Here is a 21,928-nt window from a genome sequence, read left to right as displayed (position 1 = left end):
ACTGACTACTGCTGTAGACCATTTCCAGATGTAAGCAGTGTTACCAGTTTGGTGTGGATTATTTCAGTTTAGATGGCATAGCATTACTTGGGGTATGCGTGTGTGTGTGTGTGTGTGTGTGTGTGTGTGTGTGTTATAGTAATGGTATCCCATCCTTCTGGGGAGTCTTGGATTTGTCCATGTTAGTAGACAGATCTACTTCACAGGTTTAACTGCTGCATGGTATTCAAAAGTATGAACATACTTTTTTATTCCATCATTTTCTCAATGGACGTTTTGCTGTTTCCTTTTTCTTCTTCTTTTTTTCACCCACCAAAACAGTACCACAATAAATATCCTTTATGCACATGGGTGAGTGAGTGATTGTGATTGATACCAAGACTAGAATTGCCAGGCCACGAGGCAGATACGTTTTAAAATTTGGTTATACTTTTTAATAGATTATGCATTTATGTGATTTGAAAATAAAAGATATACAAGGTATACATTGCAAAATCTCACCCCTTGTTTTCTAATCTATTTTGCCCTCCCCTACCCCTATAGATATTAGTTTCTTGTATATCCTTCCAGAGTTTCTTTATGAATTGATAAGAATAGGTATTCCTATTTTGTCTTATATATCTTGTATTCTTTTATATCCTCCCAGGATTTCTTTATGAATAAGGGATAGGTATTCCTATATTGTCTTCTCTCTTACACACAAGGTAGCATCCTATCTATATACTTTTTTTTCTCATGATTTTTCTCACTTGACAGTATATTCTGGAGATCTTCCCGTAACTGTAAATCTCATATAAGTATACGGAGCACATACCCATGCCTTTTTACACAGTACTTAGTTTGCATAGTATCTCTTTATGTGGATGTAGGTTATTTACTCCATTATAGAGGATCACTTCCCTCCCCCCCCCCATCTGTTGCTACTGTATAAGCAAGACACGCACATTTTAAATTTTAAGAGGTACAGCCATGTTACCCTTCGAAGGGGCTGTGTAGTTTGCATGCATTTTTAAGGAGCTGAAACAGCAGACAGTTGCGTGCACTGTATGCTCCAGCAAGTTCAAACTGTTGTTGGTTCCCAGAACCTGACATATTTTGTCATGTGTCCTTGCTATTCTTTTTATTGGGGCCTCCTTTTCTACGCTTTGTCTGTCTAGCTGACTCTAAAATCTTCTGAGTTTTGTCTTGAAAATCTGGGAAGCCGTCACCAACCCCTATAAGTAGAGTTGATTTATTCCCTTTCTCTGACCACAGACGCTTGCCCACATTCTATTTTTGCACCTTTCACGTTGTGATTTTTATTTCTTTACCAGTCGTGTCTCCCTTCTTTCATTGTGGACTACTTGAAGTGAGAGACCATATTTTTAGTCATCTACATATACCTAAAGCCCAGGACAGTGCCTATTGTGGAATGGCTGTTCAATAAATGTTGGCTGGATGAATGAATTAACAAATGATTGCTACAAACAGAGATGAATCAACCAAACTGAATTTGGACAATGAATCCATGGGTGTGTTTATCCACTAGTCTGCCAATCATGCAGATCAGCTTATCTGCATGTGCCGATGGAATTTCCACATAATTTGCATGCTGGAGGGGGAGGCTGCCAATTCACAAAGGATTCTTCTAGGCATTTGTCATTCATTAGAGAACATAAGCTTGCACTGGTGTTTATGCAGCACAATGTCAGCCAATTAGAGGGGATTGTAGCTTGGAAACAAACATCTGCTTGATGCTGGGTAAATAATATTTAGAGTCTGGTGTTTTATAACTGCCTATATGATTCATTTGAATCCCATATAATTTAGTATTTGATCATGTGGGACTCATAGAGATCATGCCCGTATGCAAGTTACAGCTGCAAAAACCATACTTGGCATTTCTGACCATGGCCTCAGGTACCAAGAGATGCTTTCTGGTTGAGGTGACACCAGGGACTAGAAGTAAGAGTCTATTCAGTGGTAGCCACCTTTCATAAAGAATAACAGATCGGGGCGCCTGGGTGGCTCAGTCGGTTAGGCGTCCGACTTCAGCTCAGGTCACGATCTCACGTTCCATGAGTTCGAGCCCCGCGTCGGGCTCTGGGCTGATGGCTCAGAGCCTGGAGCCTGCTTCCGGTTCTGTGTCTCCCTCTCTCTCTGCCCCTCCCCCGTTCATGCTCTGTTTCTCTCTGTCTCAAAAAAAAAAAAAAAAAAAAAAAACCCAAAGAATAACAGATCGACACCTTTCTCCAAATTCTATCGTGGAAAACCCTTCAGTAGACAACTCACGGAGTACTGGGAAAATATGAATGTCTTCTGTCAGCCTTTGACAATTGGTTCTCCCTTTTCCAGGGAGAAGGAGGTTAAAATAAATGTAAGGGAAGTACCACTGATCAAGTTCCTTTTCTATCCCACGTTCTTCTCCAGGTTCCAGGTGCTTTTCTCACCTTTTATCCATCTGCAGCTCACAGCACTGTGGGGTCAGAATTTTCAGTTACTATTTTACAAATAAGCAAACTGGGTGGGAGGGACTTGTCCCAGGCCCTCAGCTAGCAGGCAGCTGTGTTGCAAGTGAAAGCTGATCCGCCCAAGCCTCCCAGGATTTCCTCCCCCCCCCCCCCCAAAGCCTTCCCAGAGGCTGTGGCCAATGGTATTTGGTAGAGCCATTGGCTGTGACATAGCTCTGATTCTCTGCAGATAGTGCTGGGTGGATTGGCTGTGAAATCTGTCCCCCTTGCTTCCAAATGAGATAATTAAATGCTTTGGTATCTTGGCCCATGGGGTTTTTAAGAACATCATCCAAGTGCTTTGTGTGATAAGATGAGGGACCTGATGAAAGCCTGCTGCAGGTGGATGTGTGCATGTAGCAAATGACAGCCAAGTGGCCAAGAGGGCAGGATCTTTGCTAAGGTAATAATATTGCCTACCAGTTTGCATCACCATCCTCAGAATTTTAACAAATGACTGGGCCACCGGTTTTCAACAGAATCATCTATGGAGCTTAAAAAAATATGCATGTCTGGTCACCACCCACAGATATTCCGATTCCATGGTTATTTTAAACAAGCTTTCCATGCTATTCTGATGCACAGCCAGCTTTTGGAATCTACAATCTAGTCTATGGATCATTTGAGTCATCAGAACTTGAATAAGGATTGCTTTCTTTGGGTACATCTTTTCTTGATCACATCAAATCAATCTCTCCCTCTCTCTCTCCTTCCCTCCCTCCCTTCCTCCTTCTCTCCTTTTCTCTCTCTTATATATTTTTTGCTAGCAGTCAGAAATTCTTAAAAGCTTTTTGCCACAAAACCATCTGCTGGAGAAATCTCCCACTAGGTTTCAAATGCCAAACTGTTCCCAGTAGCAATTTTCTTTATTATTTTGGGGAAAAGAATGAATTACATTTCTTTCCTATGAAAGAAAATACTTTAGAAATAAAAATGCTCATTATGGACCAGTAGCAGTTGCTTATATTTTTGAAAGAAATAGCTTTAATATTAGACACGTGTTCTGTGAGTTTACTTCAGGTTTCCCTTGCGGGCTTGATTCTTGTCTCAAGGACTAGAAGTATGGGTGACGGCAGTCTGGGGGTGCTCTGGCGGGCAGTGGTAACCCTGAATGGAGACCAGTTTGGTTCAAAGAATCGCAGGATGTTTTTTGACTTCCTGATGCCCACATGCTTTACTGAAGCAGATCATATAATGCTACAAGCCTAGCTTGAAGGTTTATATGGGTATCACCTTGCATAATCCCTTCCCAGTTCAGACCCTTCCCCCATTACCATGAAAATTCCCATCCTGTGGCAAGTAACAGGAGTGTTCTTAAGAGACTTAGAATAAGCCTGAAAATGCTTCTTTTGCCTCCATTTGGAGATGGTTTTCCTTAAGAGCCTCATTGGATGATCTTCTAAACCTTTGAAATTCATTTGCTATGGCAGATGGCTATCTATCCACCAATATCTCATTATCCCCGGAGTTGCTTCTGGTACCAGGGACCACACAACCCAGCCCCCCTTGCATCAACACGTGGTCACTGGATTAGCCCTTAAAGGGAACATGAGCAGAAGTGACATATGTCACTTCTGGGTCAGGGTCTTTTCAGAAGTGGGTACCTTTTCCATTCTTTTTCTTTCTTTGCTGAGTGCAGGTAATGTCAAAGCCCTCGGGGAAAGTAGAATTATGAGATGGAAAGAACCCAGGCCCCTGAGTCACTGCATGGAATGAAGTTGCCTGCTGACCACAAACACTCCCACTGGGCCTCGATGTGAGTGAGAAATAAGCTCTCATTATGCTAAACCACTGAATTTGGGATTTGCCTATTATAACTGCATGGATTGCCCTCATTAACCATACACTGGCTGATCAGCCAGGTGCTGAAAATCTTCATCTGGCTTAAGGCACTTTGACCTCCTAACACAGGGATGCTGATAAAAGCAGTGACTCCTAATGTCCAGCGTGGAACATACAGGATAGGTAAGGAACTTTTGTCCTGTGACCACTGTTTGCAGAGAGAAGAGAGTGATGTTTGTTACCAGATAATGGGATGAGTAGAAAAGGATATTAAAGATAAGAGAGGACTGTAAAAGCAGTGCCCATTGGGACAGGCAGGCAGACAGACAAATGATTTCTGCTCCTTCGGATGGGGGAGTATTTCCCACCCTTGGTCCTGTTTAAGCCACCGATGACAGGATTTGTATCCTCCACCGTGCTAACCCTGTGGGGACAGTTCTGGCAGTAACCAGGGAAGAGGAGCACTTTGCAAATAACACGTTTCAGTATCAATAACAATAAATATCCTTGAAAGTCTCCACAAACCAGGCAGCAGGCTAGGTAGAGCGAGGACAAAAAAATCTGCCAAATTATATGTCTTCAAAGTGCTTACAAAGCAGTCAGGGTGACAGAACATAATAATAATAAATATTAAGGAACAGAGGCCAAGTATAAAGTGAATGGGGGAGAGGGAGCTGACACAGGTCTTCAGGAAGGAACAACCACATTTGGGCTGTGACAGGCATCAAGCAGAGACTCCTGGCTGGGACTCTCCTTTTGGCAGCTACATCTGGGTGAAGTGCAAATAAGAAACAAAGTCTCAAACCAGCCCTACTTGGTGTTAACCCTTCACCTGCTGGATCACAGGTAGATTGTGGAAGGTTCTTTGCGGGGGTGGGGGGATTGTGAGAGTGGCTTTTTCCAACCAATCAGAAGTATTTCATTTTAGCAATCCACACCACTGCACTTGTGCCTACTGGCCAAATACTGACCTGGTATAGAATTATAAAAACCAAAACATTACAGAGAAAATGGAATCTCATCATGATCCCACCCCTCAGAGAGGACTGTTGCTAACAGTTTAGGGTGTATCCTGCCAGACTTTAAATTTTGTGTGCAAACACAAACAAGATCTTACTATGCATTCTGAACCACAGGTTTTCCTTTTCTCCCCTCCCAAAGCAGAGTGTATTGTGAACATTATGTGATGTGGGCACACAAAAGAATTACCTTATGCTCTTGCTTTTCCTTTTATCTCCTAATTAGAAGTTGTGGACCTAAATCAATACCATTACTGAAGTGTTTTTATGCACTACCAAGCTGCATCCTTCCACTCGCACAGCATTTTAAGCATACGTTGTTGTTTGGTGTTGCTGCAAGCTCCATTACAAGTCCTGTCCTCCAGCTACTCTTCCTCCCATTATCTTCCTGGTTGTTTTTCCAGTCTCTCGCTCCATGTCCTGCAGGGCTCAACCCTGGTCTTGACCTCCTAAGTGTACTTTAGCTTTGGAAGGATCCGTCGTGAGTTAATTTCTCGGTCAGATCTCTTGTACCTCTCTCTCTTCCTTCATGCTTTCCCTGGTTTAGTGTTCTGTCTCCTGCACCTGGTCAGATGCTGGGAAGATCCTCAGTGGTCTCCAGCCCCTACTTTTCCTTAGGCTTGTCTCCCGGCATCTCACACCAGGAGTCAGATGGTGGAAGACTTTAATTCAAGGTTATGTTGTTTGGGTTCTAAGCTGTAAGTAAGAGGAGCAGATGAATTGACAAGTGGAAAGTAGTGTTTGAGGAGGATGGTGGGAGTAGTAAGGGGCAGTATAGAAGGTATGGTGCACAGTAAGTAGAATGACTTAAGCCTAGATTTGTGGGGAGGGCAGCCAGGGATCTGTCTGAGGTGCTATACAGTGCGTGCTGAAACACCACTGGGTATTTAACCACTGGATATTTAAGGTATCTATTTGTATTCTTAAAAAAATTTTAATGTTTATTTGTTTGCGTGTATGAGAGAGAGATGGAGAGAGAGAGAGAGAGAGAGAGAGAGAGACAGACAAAACAAGAGCAGAGGAGGGGCAGAGAGAGACAGAGAAACAGAGAGACAGACACAGAATTCGAAGCAGGCTCCAGGCTCTGAGCTGTCAGCACAGAGCCCAGTGTGGGGCTTGAACTCATGGACTGCGAGATCATAACCTGAGCCTAAGTCAGGCGCTTAACCAACTGAGCCACACAAGAACCCCATATTTGTATTTTTTTTTTTTTAATGTTTATTTATCTTTGAGACAGAGACAGACAGAGCATTAACAGGGGAGGGTCAGAGAGAGAGGGAGACACAGAATCAGAAGCAGGCTCCAGGCTCTGAGCTGCCAGCACAGAGCCCGACGCGGGGCTCGAACTCACGAACCATGAGATCATCACCTGAGCCGAAATCGGAGGCTCAACCGACTGAGCCACCCAGGCGCCCCTGTGTGTTTTTTTTTAAAATGTTTAATGTTTATTCATTTTTGAGAGGCAGAGAGAGACAGCATGAGTGGGGGAGGAGCAGAGAGAGACGGAGACAGAATCTGAAGCAGGCTTCAGGCTCTGAGCTGTCAGCACAGAGCCCGATGCAGGGCTTGAACCCATGAACCATGAGATCATGACTTGAGCTGAAGTCGGATGCTTAACTGACTGAGTCACCCGGGCACCCCATCTATTTGTATGTTTTTATTTGCAGCAGCAGCAGCATGTAGCAGGCAGGATTCCTAGGCTGGAAGTTTTTCTTTTCTGGCTATGCCATCTTTGTAAGAGTCACAACAAATAACCACCCAGTATAGGGTGCTGACTGGGTTTTCTTTCTGGACGTATGTATTCTCTTGAATATCTTGTAGTCATCTCAAATTCAGAATGTCTTGAAATGAATTCATCACCCTTACTCAGCAAACTTACCCCTCTTCTGCCTTTCCCCATCCCATAAATGACATCATCATTCCCAAAAGGCAGAAGCAGCCTCAATTCTTTCTTTCCTCTCACCCACCTCCTGTAGTCTCACCATATTTGGTTGCATCTTCCAAAAACATACTTAGACCCCATCCTCTTCATTTCCACCTTTTTGGCCTCAGGCACCATCCTCTCTGACCTGGACCACTGCAACAGCCTGGACTCAGCTCCTTGTTCTCTTGTGATCCTCCCATCATTCTCCTCACAGCCAACAGAATGATCTTTCAACACTGTCAATCTAATCAAGCCCCTCATTTGCTTAAACCCCTTAATGGCTCCCCACTGCCTTCAGGAGATAAAAAGAACTCCTTACAGTGACCAGGCCTTATATGATCTGGTGTCTTTGCTTTATTTTACATCACCCTCTCCACTGTTGTACAGTTCGTCTTCAAAAGTGACTTTCTCTGTCCAGGCTTAAGACCTTTCCTCATGCTGTTCCCTCTGCCTGGAATGATCACCAGTCCCCGCCTTTACTGAGCTAATGCTGCGTCATTTCTTAGCTCAAAGATCACTCATTCTAGGATACCCCACATTGGTTTGGATCTACCAATTACATGCTCCTGAAATACTCTATACGTCTTCCCAGTATCCAGTGAACTTATGCCAAGTTTGTTTCCCTTCTAGATTTTTTTTCCTATCAGGCAAGGTTCTACATCTCTGTTGTTTACCATGGTATCATTTATACCCATGCCTGGCACTTAGCAGGTACTCAGTAAACACTTGCTGAATAAATAACCAGGAGTCCAGGGGCCCAGACTGGATGAGAACTGAACTAAATGCTCTTGAATCTGGGTTCCTGACTGTCCACAGGCTGAAGTGATCTGAGGGGCAAGGGTTACAAGTCTCCAGCAGCTGCATGTTGCTGAGGAAAGGCCAGCAGATGTTCTGACTGCTTCTAGACGTTGCTGGTGGGCTGTGTCAGATTGGGGCTGCCAGCTAGGCCTTGCCATGTCAGGAGACCTTGGGGGAAGGAGCAGATCTCAAGCTACAGCAGATGGTAAGTGCTGTCTTTAGTCTTTAACATTTAAGGGAAAGAACTGGGAATAGACACTCGGCTCAGTGGCAGTTATGATGCATTTAAATAAGCTTTGCACATCATTTACAGAAATGCATATGCCTCCAAAATTCTTAATTGCCCTTAGATTATGTAGGAGTTTCCTCTTGTCCATCTTTCTGTTCTCAAAGGCTAGCACAGAGTGTGTCATGGAGCAAGCCCTCCGTGCACTGGGTGGGCTGCCTGCCGAAGGCAGGCACAGACTTAGACCTAGTGGCGTTTGGCCTCGGGTAGCTGATTATCTTCTCGGGGAGAGTCACACCCCCTACCAGAGGAGACTGTGTCTTTTGCCTCTTTTTATCCGCCCCCAATTTACTCAGTTGTTCTACCCAAGCCAGTACGGAGGCAGGTGGGTAGATGTCACCTGCTCTATTTTCCTGGAACACAAAGATTTCTGAATAAGGGAAATAGGTTGTGGATAGGTATTTCCATTGGCTTCCATTTGAAAATGGGAACATGAATATCTACTTCCTAAGACTGTTGTAGAGGTTAAGTGAGACCACATCTGTGGAAGGCCCTGGCCCATGCCTGACCTATGGGAGATAGCCATAAAAAGATAAATTTGAAGATGTCATGGTGGTTATAGTCATAGGGCTTGCAGTCATAGAGCCATGGGTTTAAATCCTGGCTTTGTCACTTACCAGGTTTGTGAACTTGACAACTTGTTTAACTTTCCCAAACCTCGGCGTCCTCATGGAGGAAATGGCACTAAATAACAGGGTCTAACTCCCAGAGTGTAGGTAGGATTAAATACAGTAATGCATAGAAAGTGCCTGGCTGTACAGTAAGTGCTCAATCAAAAGATAATACTCCTTAACATCATCACTATTCTTGGACAGGGGATGATAATTGGGGTGCCCTGGCTGTTTGAAATCATCTGGGAAAATTTGGGTTTGGGGGTATATGTGGATACCTGTCATCCTTCCAGTTATTCAAGCTGAAAGCTTGGAATTGCCCTTGAATCTTCTGTTTTTCTCACTCCCTTCAATCCGTGCATCAGGTATTCCTGTTGGTTTTACCTTTAAAATAGAAGCTGGCTACCTTTCTACCCCCTCCCCTGCTGCTACTCTGTCTGGGCCGCTGTCCTTTCACGCCTGGGCACTACTATGGCCTCCTAGCTGTAGCTTCTTTGTTTCCAAGTCTTCTCAGCACAGAGAAGTAAAACACAAGTCTGCCCACATCTCTTCTGTGCTCAAAACCTTCCATTGGGTCCCCATCTCTCCTAGACTAAAACCCGAAGTCATTCCAGTGACTGATGTGGCCCCATAGCTCTCTCCCTATGTGATCTTCTCCCTCCGCTGTTCTGTCTCCTCACCTCCTACCACTTTCTCCCTCACTCATTCTGTTCCAGCCACATGAGTTTATTTGATGTTTCCTTTTTAAAAAAACTTTATACTTTAATTTTTATTTTAAGTAAACTCTACACCCAATGTGGTGCTCAAACTCATGACCCCAAGATCAAAACTTGCATGCTCTACCGACCGAGCTGGCCAGGTGCCCCTATTTGCTGTTTCTTGAACACACCAGGCTCACTCCTATTTGGGGCACTTTGCATGGGCTGTTCCTTCTTCCTAGAATCTCTTCTCCCAGGTATTGGCATGGCTTATTCTCTCCTTCAAGTCTCTGCTCAAATGTCCCCTTCTCTGGAGGCCTTCCTCAACCACCCTGTCTAAATATCAATAGGTAGCCCTTTTGCAATTTCTAATTCCCTTTACTCCTACTGTGCTTTTTCTGTCCTTTTTTAGCACTAGTCTAACATACCGTATACTTTACCTATGTATCATGTATATTGCTTTTTGTCAATCTCCCCCATAAGGACAGAGATCTTCATGTTGTTCAGTGTTCTATCTCCAGTGCCTGGAACATTGCCGGGCATACAGTGGGCATTTGTTGAATGTTTGTTAAAAGGAAAAATGAATCAAAGGGAAGAAACAACTTTAAATATCTGGAGACAATTTATAAATGAGAATTCACAATGCCTGCAAAGTATTTAAACATTTAAAAATATTTGCTACCAACTAAAAAAAAAAACAAACCACATTGTTTGCTAAAGAATGAACTAAGGGGAAGAAACTTTAAAGATCTAGAGAGTCAACTTATACATGAGAAATCACAAGGCCTGAAAAGTATTTAAACTCTTAAAAATATTTGCTACCAGCTCAAAAGTAGGGTTTTATTTCTCAGATTACAATCCAAATTTAAAAATTTTAATGAAGACTAAAATGATCTGGTAACATTGGATCCACAGTCCGCAGTGGAAAGTGTGGGTAGAATGGAGAAACAGTCGCCCCCTTTGGACCAGGCAGACCTTCTCCAGCTTGCTATGGTCCTAACCCAACCCACTGTCCTCACTTACGTTACTGTTTGGCCCCCAGAGGCATCTGAATTTGCTTCCTTTGATTAAGTTTGCCAGCAGTTGGAGTGAATGCTCCCATCTCTAAGGCAGGCATTCCTGTGGGTCTGGTATCCCCCCCTGCCTGGGCTCTCTATTCATGTTTTAAGTAATTAGATACTGGGGTGATTGACCATGGAAGATCAGTCCTCAATCACTCCGGAACACATAAAAATATTCGTGAATGCATGAGATGAAAATGTTACTCTGCTGGGAACATTGATCAGAGGGGTGATGTTTATGTAGCATTGTTAATTGGATTTCTACAAGGAGATATTCAGTCATTTGGGGTTTGTCTGATGCATCGTGGGCTGGGACAGTAGCTCTTGGCAATAACTCAGGGTGGCTCCATGGTCAGGGAGCTGGGTGGCCATCTGACCAACAGGCTAGGGAGAGGAAGGAGGGCTGACGAGGTCACTGAGGGGCTCTTATGGTCCAAACTTCTTATCAGTGAGCTGCGCGGAGAACACCATCTCTCAGATTTATCCACAGTTTTAATGACTGTCCTATTTGAGATAATGACGCATATCTGGACTTTCACAAAGCCCTGAAAACACTCCCACGGATTGTGTTTTATCTCAAGTACTACAGTGTGCAGCGTCCAACATTACCAATGATATTATCTTTTGAGAACTCTTTCCCAGGTTCTTTATTAAGGTTTAATTAAATTTTATGTGTTATCAATTAGGATTAATCTACATTTAGTCTGAATTAGAAGGAACCAATTATAAATAACACCACTTCTCATTTATTCCTGAATGCAAAATGAAGGTTTTTAAACTTCTCTTGGAAAAAAAAACCCACAACACAACCCCTCTGAACCAAATGTGCACTTTAAAGAGTTTTATGCCCAGGGGGCAGAAAGTTCTATTAAAATAAAGTAAAAAGAGGAGAATTCTTGTAGACAGGTGTTACACAGAAAATGGGGAGTAGTGAGGGAAGAAGTAGCCCAAATTGTGAACAAAGCAGACATCTGGGAGGAGTTCTAAGAAACTTGCATTTTCTATTTTTACACATTTACAAAGTATAGATCTTCCTTGACTTAAGATGGGGTTATGTCTCTACAAACCTGTCGCAAGTTGAAAATATCGTTACTCGAAAGTGCATTTAATACACCTAACCCGGTGGACACCGTAGCTTAACCTAGCTGCCTGCAGATGTGCTCAGAACACTTACGTTAGCTGACAGTTGCGCAGAATCATCAAGATAAGCTTCTGTACAGTGAAGGAAATAATCAACAAAATTAAAAGGTTGCAGTCTTTGCAATGGGAGAGGATATCTGCAAATGACTTATCTGATAAAGGGTTAGTATCCAAAAACCTGTAAATAACTTATCAAACTCAACCCCCCAAAACCAAATAATCCAGTGAAGAAATGTGCAGAAGACATGGATAGACACTTTTCTAAAGAAGACACCCAGATGACTAACAAACACATGAAAAGATGCTGAGTATCACTCATCATCAGGGAAATACTAGTCAAAACCACCTCATATCTGTCAAAATGACTAACATTAACAACACAGGAAACAACAGATGTTGGCAAGGATGTGGAGAAAGGGGAACCCTCTTGCACTGTTGGTGGGAATGCAAACTGGTGCAGCCACTCTGGAAAACAGTATGGACGTTCCTCAACAAATTAAAAATAGATCTACCCTATGACCTAGCAATTACACTTCTAGGTATTTACCCAAAGTACACACAATTACTGCCTTGAAGGGGCACATGCATCCTGATGTTTATAGCAGCATTAGCAACAATAGTCAAATTATGGAAAGAGCCATCGACTCAGTCGATCAGTCCATCGACTGATGAATGGGTAAAGAGGTTACTGGGGCGTCTGGGTGGTTAAGCATCCGACTTTGGCTCAGGTCAAGATCTCATGGTTCGTGAGTTCGAGCCCCGCATTGGGCTCTGTGCTGACAGCTCAGAGCCTGGAGCTTGCTTCAAATTCTGTGTCTCCCCCTCCCTCTGACCCTGCCCTGCTTGTACTCAGTCTCTCTCTCTCTCAAAAATAAATAAACATTAAAAAAAGAAGATATATATATATATGTATGTATATATATATATATATGTATATATATATATATGTATATATACACACACAATTGAATATTACTCAGCCATCAAAAAGAATGAAATCTTGCCATTTGCAATGATGGGAATTATGTGTATTATGCTAAGTGAAATAAATCAGAGAAATACAATATGATTGCACTCGTGTGAAAGTTAAGAAACAAAACAGATGAACATGTGGGAAAGAAAAAAAAGGAGAGGGAAGCAAACCATAAGAGAGACTCTTAACTATAGAGGACAAGAGGTGGGGGGGGGGTGGCCTAAGTGGGTGACGGGCATTAAGGAGGGCACTTGTGATGAGCACTGGGTGTTATATGTAAGTGATGCATCACTCAATCCTACTCCTGAAACTAATACTACACTACATGTTAATTACCTAGAATTGAGGGGCGCCTGGGTGGCTCAGTTGGTTGAGCATCCAACTTTGGTTCAGATCATGAGCTCATGGTTGTGAGCTCATTGGACTTGCTGCTGTCAGCATGGAGCCTGCTTCCCATCCTCTGTCCCCCTCTCTCTCCACCCCTTCCCAGTTTGGGCTCTGTCTCCCTCTCAAATAAATAAATATTAAAAACTTAAAAAAAACCCTTGAAACATTTTAAAAAAAGCCAACACAAAGCCTATTTTATAGTAAAGTGTTGAATATCTCCTGTATTGATTGAATACTGTACTGCAAGTGGAAAACAGAATGGTCGCAGGTACAGAATGCTTGTTGAACGGGAGCTATGGCTGCTGCCCAGCATCATGAGAGAGGATCTTAACTGCATGTTGCTAGCTTGGGAAAAGATCCAAATTCAGAATTCCAAGAAAGATTTTTATTGAATGAGTCTTGCTTTTGCACCATTGTCAAGTGGAACCATTATAATTCAGGAACTGTCTGCATATGGACACATAGCCACAGGTATTGCAACCGTTTGTTACAAATAGACATTTGGCTGTAGCTCCAGGAGTTTTTCACATAGCATGCAACCTGAAAGATAAATCTGTTTTCCCACCTCTATCCACCGAGTTCTACAAAATCTGAGATCTAAGTCTCATAGCTGTGAGAGCAGCAATAACAATGAAGATGTGGTTATCTGTGTGTAGCTGAGGCAGAGACTTTGAACTTGACAGTGTTAACCTGGAGCAACTGCAGAGAGAGAAACTGAGAGTTCTGGTTTCTGGCGCATTTCTGTTTCTAGAAGAGGCCGGACTGTCTCCTGCTTTGCTGTGTTCAGTGAGACCAGTTTCGACCAGTTCAAATATTTCCAGCTCTTTTCCTTCTGGGCACGGGTAGGCTTGAACTCTTCTCCTTCCCCAGCCTTGAATTTGGATGTGAGCACGAGGTTCGTTTGGTCAGTGAAATGCGAGAAGTGAGGGGTGTCAGTTGCTTGTGGAAAAAGCTTGAAGAATGGTTCACTCTGTTTTCCCTATGCAGCAATTGTGGAGAGATGGTTCAGCTACAGCGCCCACTAGTCCAACGTGGGCAAGACCGTCCCTCCCAGCCTGCACTGGTCATGTAGCATGAGCAAAAGTAAACTTTTGTTATGTTAAGGCATTGAAATGTTGAGTGTTTTTTTACTGCAGCATGAAGTAGCCTGTTTTGCCTCACAGAACTTCTCTAAGCTTTGATTTCTTCTAAGCTTTGGTACCTATCTTCTTCGGTTGTTACATGAAGAAAAGAAAATGAATTGACAAAAAGTGCTTCCCTTAGTATCCGGCACACATCAGGTACTTAATAAATGAAAGTGCTTGCTGTTGCTGTTGTTGGGGATGCCTTATGTGTCGTGCATAAATGACTGTACCTGTCATGTTGTGATAGTATGTTCCAAGTTTATGTAAACTGTTAGCATTTCAGTATCTGGCCCTCCATCCTAATCAGGAGTCCCACAGCCCTTGATTCCTGTCTGTGTAGACAAAACCTTCTAGCACGTAGTTCTAATTACTTTCTCCTTTCCATGACAACACTATCAAATAAACTCATAATATATAGTTTAAGAAAGTATAACATGTGATAAAAGCCCATTCCGGGAGCCACTGTGTTTTCAATGAGCACTTGGACAGGTGGCTTGCACAGGCCTTCAGACTCATCTGTGGACTCAAACACTCCTTTTCCACAAATATCCAGCAGTTGTAGGAGTAACTTGTGATTTATTTAACTTGCGCCCCTGCACATTTTCTGGCTTGGGTCTCTCATTTGAGTGTGTCCAGCTTATGTACAGGTGTAAACCAAGTGATTTGTAGAGACGAATTCTTTTGGTGACCAATAAGTAGTTATGCACTGTGAACTCTTCTCATGGGCTTGGGGTGCTGTTGTGCCTCACAACCGCTAGAGACTGTCACACATAGTAGGAAACCTCAGGAACATTCAGGAACGATGGTGAGGCTGGTTCAGATATTACCTGGACCCAGAATTTAGACTGTCTAGTTCTGTGGGATGGTAGAGTCTTGTTCCAGAATTAGGGTGTGATCCCAGGGTGTGAAAACTCACTATTTCCAGGAATGCTTTGGTTGCAAATGACAAACCCAGCGCAAAACCCAAAGAAAATGTACTGGCTGTCTTAATTGGGAAACCGCAATGACTAAACCCTTCCAGCTTCATGTATGGCTTACCTGCGTACTCAGATGCTGTCATTAGCTCTTTCTCTCCCCCACTCTGACTTATTTTCTCTGTATATTGATTTTCCTTTCCTTCACTGTTCACATGGTGGTAATGACAGCACCAGTGCCTCTGGGCTTCCATTGCTCTTGTACCAATGATTTCAACAAAAAAGATGGTGTCACTTTCTTGATAGTTCCAGCAGAAGTACTGGGGAGAGCCCCAGAGTTAATTTTTCTGCTCTACAAAGAACTTCTGCAAACTGAAAAGATTTGTAAAAATCTAATAAAGAAATAGGCAAAAGATAGGAGGAGGTAATTTCAGAAGAGGAAATGCAAATGGCCAATAAGCAAATTAAATTATGCTCATTCTTATGGGGGAAGGGAAAATGTAAATAAAAAGACAATAAGATCATGTTAGAAATTCATTAGTTTGGCCACAATGAGGTGATTTATAATCCATGGCTTCTGAGTATGTGGAGGAAATAAGGACTCTCATACTTTGCTAGTATGAATAATAATAATTATTATTATTTAGAGATGGCCTTTGACCATATTAATCTTTATTTATTTTTGAAAGCAAGAGAGAGTGTGAGCAGGGGAGAAACAGAGAGGGAGACACAGAATCTAAAGCAGGCTCCAGACTCTGAGCTGTCAGCACAGAGCCCCATGCGGGGCTCAAACTCATGAACCCTGAGATCATGACCTGAGCCACAGTCGGACGCTCAACCAACTGAGCCACCAGGTGCCCCTGAGCAACAATTATTTTAACCATTCAGAGTAACTTGTGATTTGTTCAACTTAGGCTACTGGTTAAACAAAAATCTGGAAGTAGCTACTAAAATTAAAAATATACATATTCTTTGCAGCCATTTCACTTTGGGCAGACAGAAATAAAAACACCAGATCAATAGAAAAGTGTTTATTGCAACATATTGGATATTTGCAAAAATCTGGAAACCATCCAAATGTACAAAAATAGGAAATTATTGAGTGAATTATATTATTTCATACTCTGGAGTTTTATGTAGCTGTCAGGAAAAAAACATGGAGATATACCTATAAGGTCTTGGGTGTTTTTTTTTTTTTTAACAAGTTTTGTTTATTTTTTAATGTTTTTTTATTATTATTTAGTTTTGAGAGACAGAGACAGGGTGTGAGCAGGGGAGGGGAAGAGACAGAGGGAGACACAGAACCCGAAGCAGGCTCCAGGCTCTGAGCTGTCAGCATAGAGTTTGACATGGGGTTTGAACTCAAGAATTGTGAGATCATGACCTGAACTGAAGTCGGACACTTAACTGACTGAACTACCCAGGTGCCCCTATTTATTTATTTATTTTAAAATATTTATTTATTTATTTTGAGAGAGAGAGAGAGCACAGTGGGAAGAACCAGAGAGAGAGAGAGAGAGAGAGAGAGAGAGAGAGAATCCCAAGCAGGTTCTGGGCTCTCAGCGCAGAGCCTGACACAGGACTGGACTCACGAACTCTCACAGTTCACATGATCTCGCATCATGACCCGAGCCGAAATCAGTATTCAGATGCTTAACCCGACTAAGCCACCCAGGTGCCCCTATCTATAAGGTCTTGTTATGTAAAGAAAGCAAATTTGTATAGGATGATCTCATTTTTGAAAAAAAAATCTATTCACATGATTTAAAAAAAATTTTTTTTAATGTTTTTATTTTATTTTTGAGACAGAGACAGAGCATGAGCAGGGGAGGGGCAGACAGAAAGGGAGACACAGAATCCGAAGCAGGCTCCAGGCTCCGCACTGTCAGCACAGAGCCCGACGCGGGGCTCGAACTCATGGACCGCGAGATCATGACCTGAGCCGAAGTCGGATGCTTAACTGACTGAGCCACCCAGGCGCCCCATGTGATTTTTTTATGGATGCATGTTTGTGTTAGCTCAGGAAGAACCCCTAAAGATACATACCAAATAGCTGACATTAGTTACTCTGAAGGGAGGGGTTCATGTGAGTATATGTTGCTATTGTAGTTTGAGAGAAAGATTGTCTAACATATGTTTTAAAAAGGACAAGGTGTTATCTATGTCCCTGAAACAAATTCTAACAGTAAGTGGGCTTTGGCATTTAAGAGATTTAAGAGGCATCTTAAATCTCTGGGTAGGTGTGACTGAGGTGTGGGGGGTGGGAATCTGCACGTCCTATCAAGGATCTCTTTCAGGGATAGCTGGTAAAAGCGCCTGTTGGCCAGTCTTAACTGTGATATTGGTGCTGCCATGCTGTGCTGCAAGGAGGTGGTATCATCCATTGACCTCGGTTATGCTGGACCTTCCATCTGAAGAATGGACACATTAGATGCATGTGGGGGTGGGCATCGCCCATTTCAGCAACTAGGATATCTTGCAGATGGCGAGAGGATGAGGTCAGGCCTTGGTTGTCAGGAGGTCTTTGCCTTCATTAGGTCTGAGTGGTTTCATTTGGCTGTGTGAGGCTCCTATTGTGGGTTAGTGTTATCTATAGACAGTATGTGGAGCCTAATATTGAAACTGCGTGATGGGCTAAAGGGCAGACGACTTTGGACTCTGCTTATTTTCCTTTTCATTGCATTGTTATCATTATTTCGACTTTTGGGACATAACTAGGGAGTTGATACTATTTTTCAGAGTTACCAGGCTTTATGTTGCATCACGATCGGTGCATCTGTCTGGTGAACGTTCATATATGGAGTGTTGGGTACTGTGGTAGGCATTTCAATGGCCTTGCTCTTGTACTTTGTGTTTTTCACATTTGTACTGAACAGCTATTACTATATGGAAATAAAGAAAAAAGAACAATTTCCCAAGTAATTATTGAGTCAAAAGAAAAATAAAATATATAATCAAAGACTACTTAGAGAATAATGAGAATGTGACTCATACATATGAAAACTTACAGGATATAGCCAAAGCCCTTAAATTGCTTTTTATTGTTGAAAATAAAAATGAATGAAGTTAGCTTTAAAATCAAGAAGTATGAAAATTAGCAAAAAAAATTTTCAGGAAGTAAAGAAAAATAAATCTTTTCAAGAATAAAGCAGAAACCCATGGATTCGAAAACAGAAAAGTTCAAGTTATAACAAATACATCCCAGAAGTGGCCTTTGGAAGAAAACCAATAGTACAGATAAACCTCTGGCATATTGACTAAAGGGAGGGAAAGCAAAACAAAATTATAAATGAGGAAGTCAAAAAGGTACATGGGAGATTAAAACCCAAGATATTCCTATGCACAAGTCTTTGTAAAGAAACGAAAAAAAGCCCAACGATGCTGATTTTTGTGCACTCTCAACTATAGAAATTGGCTCGTGCAAAAGTAATGTGTGAAGAGCAGAATAATCATACAAAAATTAAAAAGTTAAAGTGTTACTAAATGGTAGCTCTAAAGTAGCCTCCTTGAACAGAGATTTTTCTAATGTGTTCCCCCCCCCCACCATCTTCCAGTAGCAGATTTTTTCCTATACTTGACTAACGGTTCCAGATTATAGAAAAGCATGGAAAACTCCCTAATTCATTTTATGAGGATGGAACAACCCTGAAATCCAATCTTGAAGAATATAGTGGAGGGGCGGGGGGAGGGGGGGAGAACAGAAGACCAAGGCACTAGATGAAAGACTATAAATAAAATAATAGCAAACAGAATTCAATAATACATTAATAGAATCATTCACTATGACCAAGTAGGATTTAGCCCCAGAATGCAAAGACTTTTGTTTTTCAGATCAATTTCATTAAAAAAGAAATAAAAGAAAATCTCATAGATTAGTTGAGGCAACTTTTTTGCACCCCTCCTGGATTTCATTCTCTCCTCGTCTCTCTCCTTCCCTTCTTCCATCCCTCATCCTTTGCAAAAACAACTATTTTGAAGTTGGTATTTATTCTTCTAATCTATGTTTTGTTGTATCTCTACAATTTTTATGTGTCCATAAATATTTAGCTACATATTATTTTGTATGTCCTTAAAATTTCATAACTGGCTTTATTCTAAATGTGTCCCTCTGGAACTTGCTCTCCCCCACCCCCACCCCTTGGCATTATGTTCTCAAGATTTATCCATGTTGATACAAGTAGATCTAGTCGATTCATTATACAAATGCACTATATTTTATTTCTCTTTTTTTTTTTTTTTTACACATAGGCATTTAGTTTGTTTCCCTTATTTTGGTGGCTGATAAAAGTGCTACCACAAACATGGCACATGTTTCCCCAGGTTATAGCAGTTTCCTCTCCTGACAGCAGGGTGTGAGAGTTCTGTCTTCTACAGCCTTGCTAAGTCTTATGTGGGATAGGCTTCTTGCTTGCTTGCTTGCTTGCTTTTTCTTTCTTTCATGTTTGTTTGTTTGTTTGTTTTGAGAGAGAGGGAGAGTGCATGTGCGAGCATGCATGCAAGCAAGGGGGGAGGGGCAGAGAGACAGAGAGAGAGAGAGAGAGAGAGAGACTGAGAGACTGAGAATCCCAAGCAGGCTCCACATTATCATCGCAGAGCCTGATTCAGGGCTGGATCTCACAAACCGCGAGATCATGACCTGAGCCGAAGCCAAGAGTCGGATGGATGCTCAACTGATTGAGCCACCCATTTATTTCTTTTTAATTTGTGTCTCCCTGATTACTGGCAGGGTGGAGATGTTTCCAGTGTTCATTGATCAAGAGTGTTCCTTTTTCTCTGAATTGTCTGTTTATATCCTTTCTAATTTACACTAGATTTAAAAAATCCTCCTTATTGATTTGTAAGATTTCTTTTTATATTCTGAATGTTGATCCAGGACTATTTGATAACAAGGAATCTATTAGTATATTACATCGCAGCATGAGGTTAAAAAAATGCGCCATATAAGGGGCACCTGGGTGGCTCAGTCAGTTAAGCTTCCAACTTTGGCTCAGATCATGATCTCATGGTCCATGAATTCGAGCCTGTGTCAGGCTCTGTGCTGAAAGCTCAGAGCCTGGAACCTGCTTCAGGCTCTGTGTCTCCCTCTTTCTCTGCCCCTCCCCTGCTTGCACTCTGTCTCTCTCTCTCTCTCTCTCTCTCTCTCTCTCAAAAATAAACATAAAAAAAAAATTAAAGAACATGGTTGGATCTTAGGCAAACATTTATTTATTTATTTAAAAAAAAAATTTTTTTTTTTTCAACGTTTATTTATTTTTGGGACAGAGAGAGACAGAGCATGAACGGGGGAGGGGCAGAGAGAGAGGGAGACACAGAATCAGAAACAGGCTCCAGGCTCTGAGCCATCAGCCCAGAGCCTGACGGGGCTCCAACTCCCGGACCGCGAGATCGTGACCTGGCTGAAGTCGGACGCTTAACCGACTGCGCCACCCAGGCGCCCCAGGCAAACATTTAAAAATCAATAGCCAATAAGAAGACTATTATTAAAGTCTTATTCACAGTATCAACAAAAAATAAAATAACCAGGCTGTAAGAGGAAATGTGCATGAAGAAGACTATAAAAATTTACAGAGCAATGCTGATGGCTTAGATAAAGAAATGTATCAGTCACCTGAATAGGAGCCTAAAGAGTTTAGGGATTTAAATTCTTCCAAAATTAGCTTACAGATTAACACATGGAATTTACACTGTTTACTACCTTAAAAAAGTAATTCTGTGGTCCAGTGAGGACAGCATGGGAAGGGACTTGAAACACCAGATATAATAACATATTACAAAGCTCTAATGACTAAAACAGAATGGTATGACTCAACAATTCAGAACCGCTTAAGTGGAAGAGCTACTTAACAGTCAGCACAGGTGGTAAGTGGAAGACAAATGAAGTCAAGATAATCTTTTAAAAATCAAAGAGGATTGGAAGCTGGAGTAAAGGAACCAGGTAGGGCAGGTAAGGCTGGGCTGGGCTGTGGGTCTAGCTGTCGGCCAGTGAGAGAAACAACAGGGCCAGGCCCTGACCCATCTTCCCTTTGCATCTATTCCTGCTGGCTTCGGGGCAGGGCTACAGGATGGTCGGAAGCACCCTCGCCATTCCATCCTCATTCCCCCTCCCCCTGGCTGCTTAGATGATCTACGATGGCCCTCCCAACCCCCAATGGAAAGGCTTCATGTAACAGATAATGCTTGGGGTGTTTCAAAGAACTCCTACAGGTCAGGGCTTTATGGTTGGCTAGAAAAGTAAACTGTCTCATAAATAACATTCATGCCTTTCAAAAAACCATTCCTGGAGCAGGTCATCCCCCAGTGAGTACTCTGGCTCACTCTCTCAGGTGTAGAACTGGTCTTGGAGGCACAAGGCACCAGAATCCTGCTTGTGGTAATTTAGCCTTCACCCCACCTTCTTCTCAGTACAGAGCATGCAAAGAGGAAGGTTGCCCGGGGTCTTGCCAGGTTAAGTATGAGAGTAGGAGGCATCTGGGTGTCTTATTCAGCGCTCTGGAATAGGCTCTGACTTGTGGAAGTGGCATGAAGGAGTAGGAGAATGCATTAGGAAGTAACACTCCGGTGTGATGTATGATCTAGAACAGGAATTGGCAGACTTTTTCTGTAAAGGGCCGGATAGTAAATATTTTAGGCTCTGTGGGCCATATGGTCTCCGTTGCAACCACTCAGCTCTGTCCTTGGTTGTGAAAGCAGTCATAGGCAGTAGGTGAACAAATGGGCGTGAG

This window comes from Puma concolor, chromosome E3, assembly GCF_028749965.1.
Source record: "Puma concolor isolate L17-30 chromosome E3, mPumCon1.1.hap2, whole genome shotgun sequence".
NCBI lineage: Eukaryota > Metazoa > Chordata > Mammalia > Carnivora > Felidae > Puma > Puma concolor.
Note: the sequence above shows the minus strand (reverse complement) of the source record.